The sequence below is a fragment of the Vigna unguiculata genome, chromosome 3, assembly GCF_037176805.1.
Source record: "Vigna unguiculata cultivar grain cowpea cultivar isolate G323 ecotype 2 chromosome 3, ASM3717680v1, whole genome shotgun sequence".
Taxonomy (NCBI): domain Eukaryota; kingdom Viridiplantae; phylum Streptophyta; class Magnoliopsida; order Fabales; family Fabaceae; genus Vigna; species Vigna unguiculata.
This window is the reverse complement of record NC_140794.1, coordinates 20,185,559-20,201,620: the sequence shown is the minus strand read 5'-3', so window position 1 is coordinate 20,201,620 and position 16,062 is coordinate 20,185,559.

The window sequence follows — 16,062 nt, the reverse complement described above, 5'->3', positions numbered from 1 at the left end:
ACAAGAACAGATGATCATTCAAGTATTGAGGAAGATGCACAACACAAGGGAGGGTGGTCAATATCGGGAGACATTTGAGAAAATATTTTATTCTAATGTTTTCCTATTCAACAGAGTCTAAGTTTGTAAACTAATATATTTTTTTATTGAGACTTCAAATAAGACAAGAATAAAGTTTTATTCTAATTATTTAATTTGTGTTAATTATAGATTTTAGGAAGCAAAAAGTTGGGGTGTTACATTAGGTAGAGGTGAACCGGTATAAATCTTTGTGTGTCTTCTTCTTTGTCGTACTCTTTTATATTATTTTATTTGCAATTGTATGTTTATGCAAAACAATTACAAAATGTCTACATACTATTCTACAACACCCCCCATTGCACCTTCAAGAGCCACATTGTAACAACACACCTGTTCCTCGCTTACTAAAAATCCGACTCTATTATTGCTTAAGTAAAACATCCTTTAATTAATTTTCTAATCAAGTTTTACATTTTATGCTTGTTTACTCTTTCTTATTGGTACTTGTTTTCCAATTTCTGACAATCTGGTCCACCACCGTTTAAACATTATATACATCTTGCCATGTTTCCATTTTAAAGTTTCTAGATTGATTCATCCTTCTTTTATGTATGTATCTACTCAGTTCATTTTCATGCAGTGTCTACTACTTCCATATACTCATCTTTTGACACTCACAACTTCTACTCATCTAATCAGTGTAAATGCACATATCATCTACTATATGTATTTTACACACATCATTTGTCCTGTATAAAACACTTAGCGTCTGATCCAAGCAATTTACACCTTTCTTCTAGTGTTCTACCATCAGACTCTTATCTATCTTTCATGTAAGTCTTTTGTTTGGAGAGTGAATTCACTTATCATATGATATGAAGCATCTACAACACTTGTTAACTATATTTATCTACCTCATCGTCTTATGGCATACATAGCATTTAATATATATATTTTTCTTATTAGACTCATCTACTTCTTGATTTATTCGTCTAATTCATATTACTTGTTAAATTTTCTTGGGTCTTACAACTTTGCTTATGGATTTGGTGAAACAAAGCTCTTTACTCAAAAAATATTATGATGTGGCTTGTCCTTTGAACAATAGGCAAAAGGGGTAGACATTCTCTACAACATACACCTAGGGTTGGCAACGGGTCGGGTTGGGTACGGATAGTGCCTACCCGCAACCCGATCCGCAAAAAAAAATCGGCCCGCTACCCGCCTATTTATTCATCAAGTATCCACTTAAAAAATACCCGCGGATATTTTTAAAACCCACGGGTACCTGTAGATACCCGATAGCCGCAAATATTTAAAAAATATATATTTTATAAATTGTTTAATATAAAATTATAAAAATAAAATTTAAATTAAATTAAATTTTAATTATAATTAAATTTTAATTATAATTAAATTTGACATAATAAAATATACTGCAAATTTTAATTTTAATTAAATTTAACTTAATAAAATATAAATTAAATTTTAATTTTAATTTTCTTGCGGGTAACGGGTACCCACGAGTACGGATAGTATGATACCCGCACCCGACCCGATTATAAGCATGTATTAAAATACCCGCTACCCAATACCGCGGGTAATAAATACCCGCGGGTACTAACTATCCGCCGCGGATTTTATCCACAGATATCCACGGGCACGGGTATTTTTGCCATTCCTACATACACCAATGTAGTAAGGGCTTTTGGCCCCGATTATTTTTGATATTCTGCCCCGGTTTCAGAACTGAGACATATTAGGGCGAGACCAAAAGGAGATGACTTTTGGCCTCGGGTATGAACCTAAGCCAAAACACACTTTTTTTGCCTCGGTTCTAGTGTGAACCGAAGCCATATAACCAATTTTTTTAATTAATTTTAAAATTCGAAGACTTTTTGGCCTTGGTTGTGGTCTGAACCGAGGCCATAGATCACTTTTTTGCCTTTGGTATGGTAAGAACCAAGGCCAAATATACTATTTTTTTAAATACATTTTATGTTTTATGGTTATTCCCAAATTTAAACTTGCATATTTTTTTCAGAAACTAGCACAGACCAGAACATAATATTTTATGAAACATCCACAATCCAAATACATTTAAAAGACAATTGGAAAATCATCGACAATCCAAATACATATTGATCGAGGTCGTACCCGACCAAATAAAACATGAAAATGCAGCATACTCAGTAGTTCAACCAAAGTCGTCTCTTAGTGACCAAACATTTCGCTCAAAGAGCTTTTCACATGTAGTTCAACACAAAAAGGGAGGGTGTGACAGATTTACAATGCTAATCAACAGATTAAATTAACTGCAACAATGATTAAAAACGTATTAACGTCCTTAAGTCAAACACAATTTCACTTATCATAGGCCACCAAAGTAACACTTATGCCTTCTCTCAATCCACTAGATAATAACCCATTAAGTGAAAGTTACAATCCAGCTTCATTATGCAATCAAGCAATGAACACATCCATGAATTTGTGTTAGTCAAGCTACACACATTAAGCATGAACATAACCTAACCCAAACATATGCTATTAATCTGTAAATTAAGCACAAACAGATGAACCACATGCATTCCCCGAATTCAAGACAAAGACATGGCAGATTTCACAAAACAAACACAACTTCAAAGCTTCATTGCATTTTTCATCAAGGAGTCAATACACAAATTTAACAAGACATGGAAGTAGAGTAATTAAACACTTCAAAACAGAATTCACTAAAACAAAACATCAAACCTTAACTTGGGTATTATTCAAACGTAAATTCAAGAGCAAAAGAGAATTCTAAAGCTTTAATGGAATGAAAATGACTGTTGTGATATAAAAACCGAAAACCCCATACATGGGTCTTGTTCCAAGTCAATACAATTCACAAAATGAGAGGCCCAAGCTAGCAAATGAGTTCAAAACGTAAAACCCACATTGGGTGCTGTCAAATGTGCATAAAAACACTAAAAAAGAAGTGTTAAAACGTGAAAAACGAAATAAGACACCTCCATGGTCCCCCACCAAAGCTTAGAAACGTGAAAATGGAGAAGAGGGAGACAATGGTGGCTGCCAATGAAGATGACCTAAAACATGTGCTCCCCTCAATTCTGCCACTCCTATTTACAAAAATGCCACTCAAGGCTGTAAAATTACAAAATTGTCATTTTGGTAAATAGAATTACAAAAATGCCACTATGGGCTGAAAATGTTGGCTCAATGATGTGGATAGGCTGACTGATATGGCGCAAACATGACAATAGTGTGGAAACTCTCTCTTCATCTTAAGATTAATGTCCAAGCTCCAAAATTTTGCTTCAAAAAATACCTAAAAATAATAAGAAACAAAAATTAGACCAATAAATGCCAAATTACTTAAGATTCGGAATAATGACCCAATGAAACCCAATCGAGGAAAATGCACTAACAAAAGACAATTAAGCACTAAACAACCCTCAAGATGGGCACAAAAAGGTAATAGAATAAGGAAAAATAATGACTCATCACATATCCTAATCAATATTATTGTACATCTAAATTATAAATTTAACACATGTTATCCTACCAAACTTTATGGACTTCGTGGGAATTGGCGTTGGACTCTTGAATGTCTGCAAAATAAGACATTAACTTAATTTAGTATATAGAAAGACAATATTGCAAAGTATTCGTTTTAATTCAAATATATATTATCACGTCCCAATTAGTTGTAATACGAACACGCACAATGGTTGTCATCCATTGCATTATATAGTAATCACACTCATATGAGCCGGTTTGTCTATTACACTACATTATATCAACAACATTACAATTAATTAAGGAATAAAATCAAATCAAACAATTATAAATATATGGATAGAAATATCAAACCTGGAGGGAACACCATGCAAGACATTTTGCCTTAGTCGTTGATCTCCCTGACAACATGTTATATCCAACAATTGAACTATGATAAAGAGAATAATTTGGGATACTTTTATATAACAAAGAATATTCATATGATTGACATTGAGGTTCTTACCAATCTATCACTTGTCTAAGATGGTTGGGGGGAGGGCGGTGCAAAGAGAAAAACCACACCACAAGGTTCTCCCTTTGAGAAACCACAAGTAACTGCTAATGACATATGAGAAGAAAATAAATTCATTGTTATGCATTAATAAACTACTAGAAAGTTATTAATCTTCTTAAACTGTCCAATCGAACAATTCAAGATTCAATGCATTTAAATTATTAGTATTGTATCCCCTTATATTAATTTAAAAAATAATGTAGCTTCTCCAAAATGAAAACTCGAGGACAATACATAATTTTCATATTGAATCTCAAACAGGAAACTAGGGCTAACTCACACTATAAGAAAATCAAACAACATATTTAAACAAATAAATAACCACATATATAAAATATAAAACTAATACATAACAAACTACAAAATCATAGAAAAATATTAAATTAGGAACCTGGGAGCGTGATCAACAAATGACAATGGAAGATGATGCAATGAAACGCTACCCATGTTTTCGAGAGCTACAAGAGACAATAAAAAATAGAAGAGAAGGTAAAAAATAACAGCAAAAAAATAAAAAACAACCAAAAACCTCAACAAAATATATTACCTATTGAATTGTAGTGTTGTTACAAAGCTCTTAAATTCAGACTCAATGCCCTAAAATTTAGACCCAATGCTCTTAAATTCATACTTAATGCTCTTACAAAACTACTCAAAACACCCCACACCATTCTAGACCCAATGCTCTTAAATTCTCGTGACTCAACAATAACCCAAATTGAAAAAAAAAATACATACAAAACGGAAAACAAAAAAAAAAACATGTTTTCAACTTACCTTAGAGAAATGATGGTGGCCGAAAAGCGGGGAAGGAGGCGTTGTAGAGAAACAGAGGTGCAGGAAAGCGGAGGCGACGGTGGCCGGAGCAGTGGCAACATGGTTGCAGCGAGAGAGAAGAGAGAAATGGAGGTGCAGGTTGCAGCGAGAGAGAAGAGAAATGGAGCGGGGAAGAAGAAGAGGGAAATGGTTTGTGATTTGAACCCTAATTAAACTCTATGGTCTCGATTCAATTTATAACCGAGACATAAAACCCTTTTTGACACTGGTCTTCTACCACCAAGGCCAAACATGAAACGGCTAGTGGCATTTTTGAAATATTAGCGAAGTTTTTGGCTTCGGGTCTTTATAACCATGGTATATGAGTGCTTTTGGCACCGATTTTTAGATAACCGAAACATAAAACCCTTTTTTGCTTCCGGTGTATTGTGAACCTATAAAAGTTAGCTAGAATTGCAAAAATGCTCCTGCGTTATTATATGCTTCGATTTTTGGATAACTGAAACATATAAGGCGAGTTAAAATCAAAAATTTGCACTAGTGATAGAATAAACATTTTTACATTTTGTACGCGTGAGGTTAACTTATATGTATTTTATTGTTTGAGACGTAAACTTAGTACTGCATAGTCTTGTGTAATTTATTAAACTAAATATACTTATGTCTTATATGATCTATTGTTTATCTAAAACATCGTATTCTAGATGAAGTATGATTATATTTTAATATTTGGCTATTTTTTAGCGCTTAATAAAAAAACACATGGTATTAGACTTTTCCTATAATAGATTCCTATATTATTGTTGTATCATACTTCAATTTTGAAGAAGATCCGTGCAAGTCATTTCATATTCTTCTTATAAACTCTATGATGAATCAAATATAATCTTCATTGGTATTCCTGAGTTACCATAGGATCTCCTTAGAGGGCCTAGCAAATACAAAGTGAATTTGCATGTTGTATAAAACTACACAATTTGTAATTAGAGTTTTTTGTTGTTATAATCTTCATTGGTAAGCAGAGTGCCTAGAAAGTACTAATTTAGAACCAACAATAATAAAGAGTTAAAATCTTGGTAGTTAATATTAGATACAAACTTATATTTTAATTGACAAACCAATTATAATTCTCTTATTTATAATAGAGACTATTTTAGATATTTTATAAAATGGTGTCGAACTTAATCGATATAACGACCAATTATACTTCTTCATTTACATCATAGTTAATGTCTTGAAAATCTCAAATTTTATTTCTTATTTAATCTGCACACATTTTTATATTTTAATAAATAAACGTATAGGAATATACATTATTGTTTAGTTGTATGTTACTGAAGTCAGTTTGGTTCCAATATTCTTCTGACCTAAAAAAAGCCATAGTCACCCTAGTTATAATACTCCATGTTCCTGCAGAGAACAAACAAGAAGTCAGACACAAGAGTCACCTTACCATGTAGTCCGCTATCTCCTCAGTTGGCCTCTTCCCATTCGATAGATGTCGGCTTGAACCCAGGAGGGGTTACCTGCAGAAGAATCTCCGAAGCTCAAGTAAGTCAAAGCTCTCAAAGAGTCAAATCAGCAATTAATGAATGCGTCCCTTTAAGTGATGGGGTCCACGTGTATTTATAGACATTAATGACGTTTGACCATTTCATGGGCTGGGCCTTGACTTGGGCTCTAGCTTGGGCCCCAGCTTGGGCCATGAGTGGGCCTGGTCTTAAAACAGGTTCCAGAGGTGTATTGAAGTGGGCTAGCCTTCTAGGCAAGTAGTCGGTTTTGGCCGGCTACCTGCCTAGATGGCTAGTGCTGGTGGTGTCCGGGTACTAGATGGTATGTGGTTTTGACGTGTGTACTATTTACTTGATTGAGTTTGGCTAGGTACAGTACACCAGTCCCCCAGCCTTGTCCGATATGGGTTGTCGGTCAAGGATAACATGTGTTGGTAAACTAGCAAAACCGACTAGGTGTGATACACCAATCCCCCAGCCTTTAAGTGTGATGAACAGTGTTAAGGCTTTGAAGTGTTAGAAGGTAGGTGAAAGGGCGTCAGGTGGTCACATCGTTAAACTTTTGGCGCCGTCGTTTTTTATGTGTCATACATTTCATAATGATGGTGTCGCTTGGTCTGGGGTTTCATTTTGGCGGGGAGAGTTTAAGTCGTTTGGGATCGTGGACTATAAATACAGGTTTGAATGCAGCTGATGGTTTACTTGGTTCATTTGCGAGTTTCGAAATCAGAGATCTTGTGCGCATCATCTTGTCCGACTAGTTCCCAAATTCCGCCGACATCTTTCCGTAAAAAATCAAACAGGTATGTCCAGTAACGATAGCTCATCGTTATCTACGTCTAGTAGTAGTCAGAGTACTGAGTCGGATAGGAGTAGAGATGATCGGCTTCGTGGAAAGGGTGTGAGTGCTGGAGTTGGCACAAGCGGGGTGCCAATGGAGGTAATGAGGGAGATCCGAGAAGATCCCCCTGAAGAACTGGAGGAAAGCAACTGGCCGGCTAAGGGTGGTTACGCGTGGGTTGCATCCGATGTTCGTGACCAGTCATCCCTGTTCAGGTGGTCTCGTCTGCTGAATTCCTGGCTAAACTGTACGCCCATCATATCTAGAGGGGTCAGTGGAGATATTGTTTCATTGGAAAGAGTGAGCGCCATAGACCGGGTATGCCATGGGCAAGAAGGGGCTACCGAGAAGTTCTTTTACATGTACATGTGCCATTTTTCTCAACTGCATATACGTCTTCCTTTCGACGACATTACCATGGGCGTGTTGCGGGCTTTGAATGTGGCGCCTACTCAACTACATCCTAATAGTTGGGCTTACTTACAGGCTTTCCACATCCTGTGTGAGTCGCTGTACTTGGAGCCTTCACCTTATGCGTTCCTATATTTTTATGATACCAGACCCCGGAGGCCGACTACCTGGCTGTCATTGATCAGTCGTCCTAGCATTAGCAGGTTGGATGCGTTCTCCCAATCTTTCAAGCACTTCAAGGACGGATACTTCAAGGTTGTAGTAAAGGAGGGAGGCGAGCCGTATTTTTTGAATGCGGATGGGAGTACAAAATTCCCTTTTAGTTGGACCAATAACCCTTCGCGTTACAAGGATATGGGTATGGAGGAGTTGTCGTCTGGAGACAAGGAGGTTGTTGGGATGTTGTTAAGATTTGTGGATAAGTTGCCCACTAAGGGCTTAGTTAGGGTTTATAATTCGGTTCATCCGATTATAGATATTGAAGGTATCTGTTTATTACTTAAGCTGTGTTAATGATGCTAAGTTGTTTTGATCCGAGTTGTGATATGTTATTGCAGGACATATGGCGCAATCCGGCAAGAAGAACTTGGCGCTCTTTCAAGCACTGAGGAAGGAGATGGCCGCCAAGGCCAAGGAGGCTGGGAAAGCTGGTGTTCCCAATCTGCAGGAGTCCGTGGTGGAAGTGCATGTACATCGCGGCACGAAGAGGAGGGCTGAGCTTCCGCCTCGACCTGGGAAGGGTAAGGATGTAAAGAAGATAAGAGCCGCTATCCTTGGGTCAGGTGATGGGGCGGGATCGGCCAGCGGGGAGAAGGCGCCGGAGGCCGGGCTAATTGAGTTGCCGGAGATATCCGTGAGGAAGGATATCTCGATAAACTTGCCTGATACTGTTGTGAACTCCATCGACAATATGGAGGCTGATCATATTGTGAGGACCATGGTTGAATTTGGGAGTAAGGCATTGGTGTTGGGTAGACGTGTGGGGTCCCTTTACAGAAGGGAAGTGAAGGAGGTGGGGGAGCTGCAGGGTAAGTTGGACAAGTTGGCGGAGGAGAAGGCGGCGTTGGAGAAGGAGAAGGAAGGATGGGAAGCTGAGAGAAAAAGGTTGGTGTCGTGGAAGGTTCGTTGTCTAGACTCTGAGGAGAAGTTGAATAAGCGGATAGGGGAGATGGAGGAGGACTATGAGGATCTAAAGGATAAGTATGATGGGGCTGTCGGTGAGTTGGATGACCTGAAGAACAGTGTTATTCAGGAGCATATAAACGGCTTTGAGAAGGGGTTGCGGCAGGCGGCCTTCTTCTATAAGGATGTGGATGCACTGGATTCAAGGTTTGATGTAGATAAAGATGTGGTTGGTGGAAAGCTGGTAGGGGAGGATGAAGAGGGTGAGGAAGGGGTTGGGAGTGAGGCGCCCGAGGCAGAGAAGGAAGCGGATGTGACCGTGGAGGGTGATGGCAACCAAGCAGCTTAGGATGTAGTTTTTATATTGTTTTATTTCGCAATGAATCCTAAGTCTGTAATAACTCGTACAATATTTTGATTTGTTTTTAATATGATGCATCTTGTGGATATATACATGTTTTGTGGTTGTTGATGATAGCATGTGATAGGAATATGATATATGTTGTGCTGTATGTGTATTTAAATAGGGGAACGTTGTTGGTGTTTTGTGAATTAAACACAAGTAGAGGGTGTTCGACCCAGGCCGCTTACTTGTGGTAAGGGTGGGGAACTTAAACGAATTAAACACAAGTAGAGGGTGTTCGACCCAGGCCGCTTACTTGTGGTAAGGGTGGGGAACTTAAACGAATTAAACACAAGTAGAGGGTGTTCGACCCAGGCCGCTTACTTGTGGTAAGGGTGGGGAACTTAAACGAATTAAACACAAGTAGAGTAGTATAGAGTCATAAAGTAGGGAACCACTCATTTTATTTATTCAAATGGGGGTGCCTCGTTAAAACCTCCTTGGCCAAAACCCTCCTTAGGGAAAAAAGACCAAGTGAGGAAAAAGAGTACACTCGTGGTTACAAGTATGGATTCGCTTATGATACATGTTCAACTGAAATAAAACTTGAGGTGGGAGACATTCCATGTGTTGGGAATTTCTTCCCCAGATAGTTGCTCTAGGCGATAAGCCCCACCACCTGTGTCTTCTCGTATGCGGTATGGACCGTCCCAATTGGCGGAGAACTTGCCATCCTTCTTTCTAGCACTGCTGGCCATTCTCCATACTAAGTCTCCTATGACAAACGAACGCGGGTGCAAATTTGCGTTGTATTTCCTGGCGGCTCGTTGTTTGGCGGCGAGGTTGCGTATTTGGGCTTTTTCTCTAAGTTCGGGAAGGAGGTTGAGATGCAAAGCCATGTTTTGGTGGTTTTGAGCTGGGTCGTATAGTTCTCGGCGCAGGGATGGTTCGCCAATTTCTACCGGTATCATGGCGTCTGCACCGTAGACCAGGCTGAAGGGGGATTCGTTAGTTGACGATTGCGGGGTGCATCTGTAGGCCCATAGTACTTCAATTAACTCTTCTGGCCATCGACCTTTCGCGATATCCAATCTTTTACGTAGTTCCACAAGGATGACTTTGTTTGCCGCTTCTGCCTGCCCATTGGTTTGTGGGTGTTCTACTGAACTGGTGATATGTTTGATGCCCAAACCGGTGTAGAATTTTGCTAGCTCTTTGTCAATGAATTGTCGGCCGTTATCTGTTATGATGGTATGCGGTATACCATATCTGCATATGATGTCCTTCCACACGAACTGCTGGACTTGTTGGGCCGTGATAGTGGTCAATGGTTTGGCTTCAATCCACTTGGTGAAGTAGTCGACGGCTACGATTAGGAATTTAACATGTCCTTTGCCGGGTGTGAATGGGCCTAGGATGTCCATTCCCCACTTAGCGAATGGCCAGGGGGATAATATGTGATGTAGCTGTTCTTGCTTTTGATGTATAAGGTTGCCATGCTTCTGGCATGGCTTGCACTTTTTGACGTAGTCGTGGCAGTCGGTCTCTATTGTAGGCCAGAAGTATCCGGTTCTGAGAATTCTTGTGGCCATGGTGCGCGCGCCTGAATGATACCCGCAGATTCCTTCGTGTAGTTCCTTAATGATGTAATGGGCTTGTTCTGGCGTGACACATTTAAGCAAGGGCTGGCCGTATCCGCGTTTGTAGAGATCGTCGCCTACCATAGTGTACCTGGCGGCTTTGGCCAGCCAAGATTTGTCCGCGTCGGCCGGGGGGTTGCCAGTTTTGAGGTACTGAATGTAGGGGGTGGTCCATTTTGGGTTTTGGGTAGGGGTGATGTTGTCTGATGGGGTGTGAGTTAACGTTTGGCAAGTGTGTGCGACGGAGGGTGCGGATAATGTTTGTTGTAGCAAGGACCGGTTGCGGTTTGTGAGTTTGGTGCTGGCTAATTTGGAAAGGATGTCGGCTCTGACATTGTCGGCTCTGGGTATGTGTTCGACGCGGACTAGTTCGAAGGCGGATTGGATGATTGCGCGGACCAAGTGATAATATTGTTGGAGGATGGGGTCTTTGATTTGGAACTCGTCATTCAGATGACCTACTGTGAGTTTGGAGTCGGTTTTACATGTTAGCTTTTTGACGCCTACTTCACGGGCTAGAGAGAGACCGGCCAGGATAGCTTCGTACTCAGCTTGATTGTTCGATGTTTTGAAAGCAAAATGAAGAGATTTTTCAATGAGAATGTCGTTGGGGCCTTCCAGTACAATGCCGGCACCTGCACCCCTTGGGTTCGAGGAGCCGTCTACATGAAGCGTCCATTGGTCCTCGATAGGTGTTTGTTGTAGGTCGTTGACGAAGTCCAAGAGACATTGGGCTTTGATGGGGCCGTGTGGTTCATAGCGAATGTTAAATTCGGAGAGCTCCACGGCCCATGACGACATGTGCCCGGCTAAGTCTGGTTTTTGCAATATTTTCTGGATTGGATAATCGGTCTTGACGGTTATGGTATGGTTTTGGAAATATGGACGTAAGCGGCGTGCAGCGTGGACCAAGGACAAGGCTAGTTTCTCTACCATTTGGTATCTGGTTTCAGGGTCTTGGAGTGTCCTGCTTACAAAGTAAACAGGGTGTTGGGTGCCTTCTGCCTCTTGGACAAGGGCAGCGCTGACGGTGTGATTGGTGGCCGTGATGTATACCAGCAGGGGTTGGCTGGTGTCAGGTTTGCGAAGGATGGGGGTGAGGTTAGGGATGTTTTGAGCTTGAGAAATATTTGTTCGCAGTCATCAGTCCACGTGAACCGGGCGGATTTCTTTAGGAGTTGAATTATGGGTTGAGTTTGTTCTGCTAGTTTAGGTAGGAAGCGAGATATGGCCGTGAGGCGGCCAATTAGTCGCTGTACTTCCTTGATGGTGGTGGGGCTATGCATCTCGATGATGGCCTTGCATTTTTCGGGGTTAACCTCTATGCCGCGCTGTGTCAACATGAAACCGAGGAATTTACCCCGGTCCACGCCGAATACGCACTTTTCTGGGTTCAAGCGGAGGTTGTACTGGCGTAATGCGGAGAAAACTGCCTCTAAATCTATAGCGTGTTGATGATGGCTTGGGGATTTGACGACCATGTCATCGACGTAGACTTCGACACAGTGTCCTGTGAGGTGGCTGAATACTTTGTCCATTAGACGCTGGTAGGTTGCCCCAGCGTTCTTGAGGCCGAAGGGCATGACTCTATAGAAGTAGTTGGCATCGTCTGTGATAAAGGCGGTTTTGTGCATGTCTGCTGTGGCCATGGGTATTTGGTTATACCTTGAGTATGCGTCCAAAAAGCTGAGTACCTTATTTCCTACCGCGCCGTCTACAAGGCGGTCGATGTTGGGTAGGGGGTAGGCGTCGCGAGGGCATGCCTTGTTTAGATCTGTGTAATCGACGCACATCCGCCATTTACCATTGGCTTTCTTCACCAAGACAACGTTAGAAAGCCAGGTTGTGTAATGCGCTTCGTCTATGAATCCTGCGCTCAGCAACTTGTCGGCCTCTATTTTGGCTGCTTGTCTGCGTTCTTCGCCGAGTTTACGTTTTTTCTGAGATACGTAACGGGCTTCTTTGTATACCGAAAGCTTGTGGGATGCGACGTTAGGATCTACCCCTGGGAGGTCGGCGGCTGACCAAGCGAAGAGATCCGTGTTGTTTGTGAGGATGGGTGTAATTGTGGCACGCTCGTCAAGACTTAAACCAGTGCCCAAGTTGATGGAATGGCCATTGGGGAGTTCCATGGGGGTTGTGTCCTCGACTGGTTCGAGGCGGGCATCTCGGCCTATTCTGGGGTCAAGGTCTTCGCCGGATAAGGCTATGCGGGAATTAGGCGGTCGCGCGATGTGGTTTGTCTGTTGGATTGGGAGTTGGGGCCTTAAGCTCGCCATGTAGCATTCGCGTGCCAAGCGTTGGTCACAATGGATGGTTAAGATGTCACCGGATGGTGCCGGGAACTTCATGGCCAAATGCGGGGTGGAGACGACTGCTCCGAGGGTGTTGAGGGAAGGACGGCCCAAGAGTATGTTGTAGGATGTGGGTGCGTCGACTATTAGGAAGCGGATTGGGATTGTTTTTGTTTGGGCTCCCTCCCGAAAGACGGTATGGAGGTCTATGTAGCCGCGGGTAGATACTTGCTCGCCGGAAAAGTCGTATATGGGCTCGTCATAGGGGATCATAGCAGTGTCAGGGAGTTGTAATTTTTGGTAGGTGGCCCAGTAGAGGATGTCAACAGAGTTGCCTTGATCAACCAGTACCTTTTTAACAGCATAGTTTTCGATTTCAACTGTGATGACCATGGGGTCGTCTTGTTGGTGGTCGAGGCCGTGAAAGTCATCATCTGTGAACACGATAGGGGGCATACGTCATCTGTGATGGGATTGGGTGATGTGGTTGATAGATTGTATGTGGCGGAGGTGTCTCTTTCTGGCGGATGAGGTGGAGCCTCCGCTTGCGAAGCCACCAGAGATGGTGTTAATAGTACCTCGCAAGGGGGGGTCGGGAGGGGTGATGTTGGTGTGGGCGGGTTGTGAGTGTTGATCATTGGGTTGGGCGGGTTGGCTATTGTGGTTGGTGGTGCTTGGTTGTCGTCTGTGGTCGTGGCGTGGGGGGTGGTGGGTTCGGGAGGAGGTGTGGTCATCTCTGCGGATGAAGCGGCGAAAGTGGCCGGCGCGTACCAGTTCTTCAATCTTATCCTGTAGCGCTTTGCACTCTTCTGTAGTATGACCGTGATTGCGGTGGTATCGACAATACTTGGTCATGTCAGCATTAGGAGGGGTGGTTGTTTTGCGTGGTGGGGGGAGGAGGTCAGCTTGGAGGGCTTCGTCAAGGATGCGGGAGCGGGCGACTGTGAGTGGGGCGTATCTGATGAAACGTGGTTGGCGGGGTTCACGTGGACGGGTATCGGGGCGCGGGTGAGGCTGTGGGGTGGGATTGGGTACGGGGTTGGGATTGGGGTTGGAGGTGTTGGCGGCATAGTCGTTGCAAAATTTGGTGTGAAGGGTTTGCATTTCTTCCATGCGCACGTAGTCGGCGGCGCGCAGCTTGAGTTCGTGCATGGAGGTGGGTGGGTGAAGGTAGACGTTGTTAGCGAAGGGTCCGGGTTGCAGAGTGAGGGTCATGCATTGGAGTATCATTTCCTGGTTAAGGTGTGGTGTGCGGAGGGCTGCTTTGCTGAAGCGGTCGATGAATGTTCTGAGTGGTTCGTTGGGCTCTTGTCTGATGCCCAGTAGGGACATGGTGGTGGTTTGGTGAGGGCGGCTGCCGACGAAATGTGTGGAGAACATGTGGGAAAGGGTGTCGAAGTTATCAATGGAGTAGGGTGGGAGGGTGGTGAACCACTCTAGGGCGGGGCCTTTGAGTGTTGTGGGGAAAGCTTTGCAGAAGACTGCGTCCTGGGACGTGTACAAGGCGACGTGTGTGATGTAAACTTTCAGGTGTTCATCGGGGTCAGTTTCGCCAGTGTAGCAATCGAGGTTGAATGGTTCCCACTGGGTTGGGAGAGGGGTGTTAGCGATAAAGTCTGTGAACGGGTGGCGGCGTCTGGGCTGGTGGGGGGTGGGAATGTGGGGTGGGGGTGGGTGGTTGATCATGGTAGGGAAAGTGGAGGTGATGTTGTGAGGAGGGATATGGGTTGTGGGGAGATATGGGGGGTTGTAGGGTGGGACGTATGCGGTGTGGAGAGTAGTGGGTAGGTTGCGGGGAATGTGGGTTGTTGAGGGTGCTGTAAGCCCTGGGTGACTGGGTGGGAAGTGTTGGGGGTGTGTGGTAGTGAGAGGGGTTTGTTGGGTGGAGGTGAAGGTGTGGGGGGTGGGGTTGTATTCACTCTCTTCCTCTGTAGGTTGGAAAGCCGGAGACTTCACGGCTTCAGAGGTCTCTTTGGCTTTTCCCTTCAGGTCGGCATCTGCCTCGATTCTCCTCCTGAGGCGGGAGTTCTCTTGTTTGAGCGCTTCCATCTCTTCAGCGTTGCGCTTCTTCAGGTCTGCGATTTCCTGTTGCAGCTTTATCTGGCCGTCTAGGATGGCGGCCAAGTCAGGGGTGACGCCAGGAGGTCCAGAGGGACAAGCGTCAACTTGCTTGCTAGCTCCAGCTTTGCTGCAGGTAGAAACCATCTTCAGAGAAAAGCGGGTACTAAGGGTGTTCGTCTCGTGCCCCACGGTGGGCGCCAATTGTTCCTGCAGAGAACAAACAAGAAGTCAGACACAAGAGTCACCTTACCATGTAGTCCGCTATCTCCTCAGTTGGCCTCTTCCCATTCGATAGATGTCGGCTTGAACCCAGGAGGGGTTACCTGCAGAAGAATCTCCAAAGCTCAAGTAAGTCAAAGCTCTCAAAGAGTCAAATCAGCAATTAATGAATGCGTCCCTTTAAGTGATGGGGTCCACGTGTATTTATAGACATTAATGACGTTTGACCATTTCATGGGCTGGGCCTTGACTTGGGCTCTAGCTTGGGCCCAGCTTGGGCCATGAGTGGGCCTGGTCTTAAAACAGGTTCCAGAGGTGTATTGAAGTGGGCTAGCCTTCTAGGCAAGTAGTCGGTTTTGGCCGGCTACCTGCCTAGATGGCTAGTGCTGGTGGTGTCCGGGTACTAGATGGTATGTGGTTTTGACGTGTGTACTATTTACTTGATTGAGTTTGGCTAGGTACAGTACACTCCACAATTAATATTGGATGAAATTTGTATACATCTTCATTTTATTGGTTTAGTAAAGGAAATCTTGTTCCAATGTTCAAAGTCTTTTTCTCTAATCACTCACATTTAAGTGTTTAATCCCGTAGATAGAAAAACAAAGAAGGATTAAATAATGTTTTAAAGAATTTTTATAAATTTTTTTAAGAAAAAAATAGAAAAAATTGTCATTTGTAATTATATAAGGTTAAAGGATTATTAAACTGTGTCTAATAATGGGGAAAAAAAACAACCAATATTAT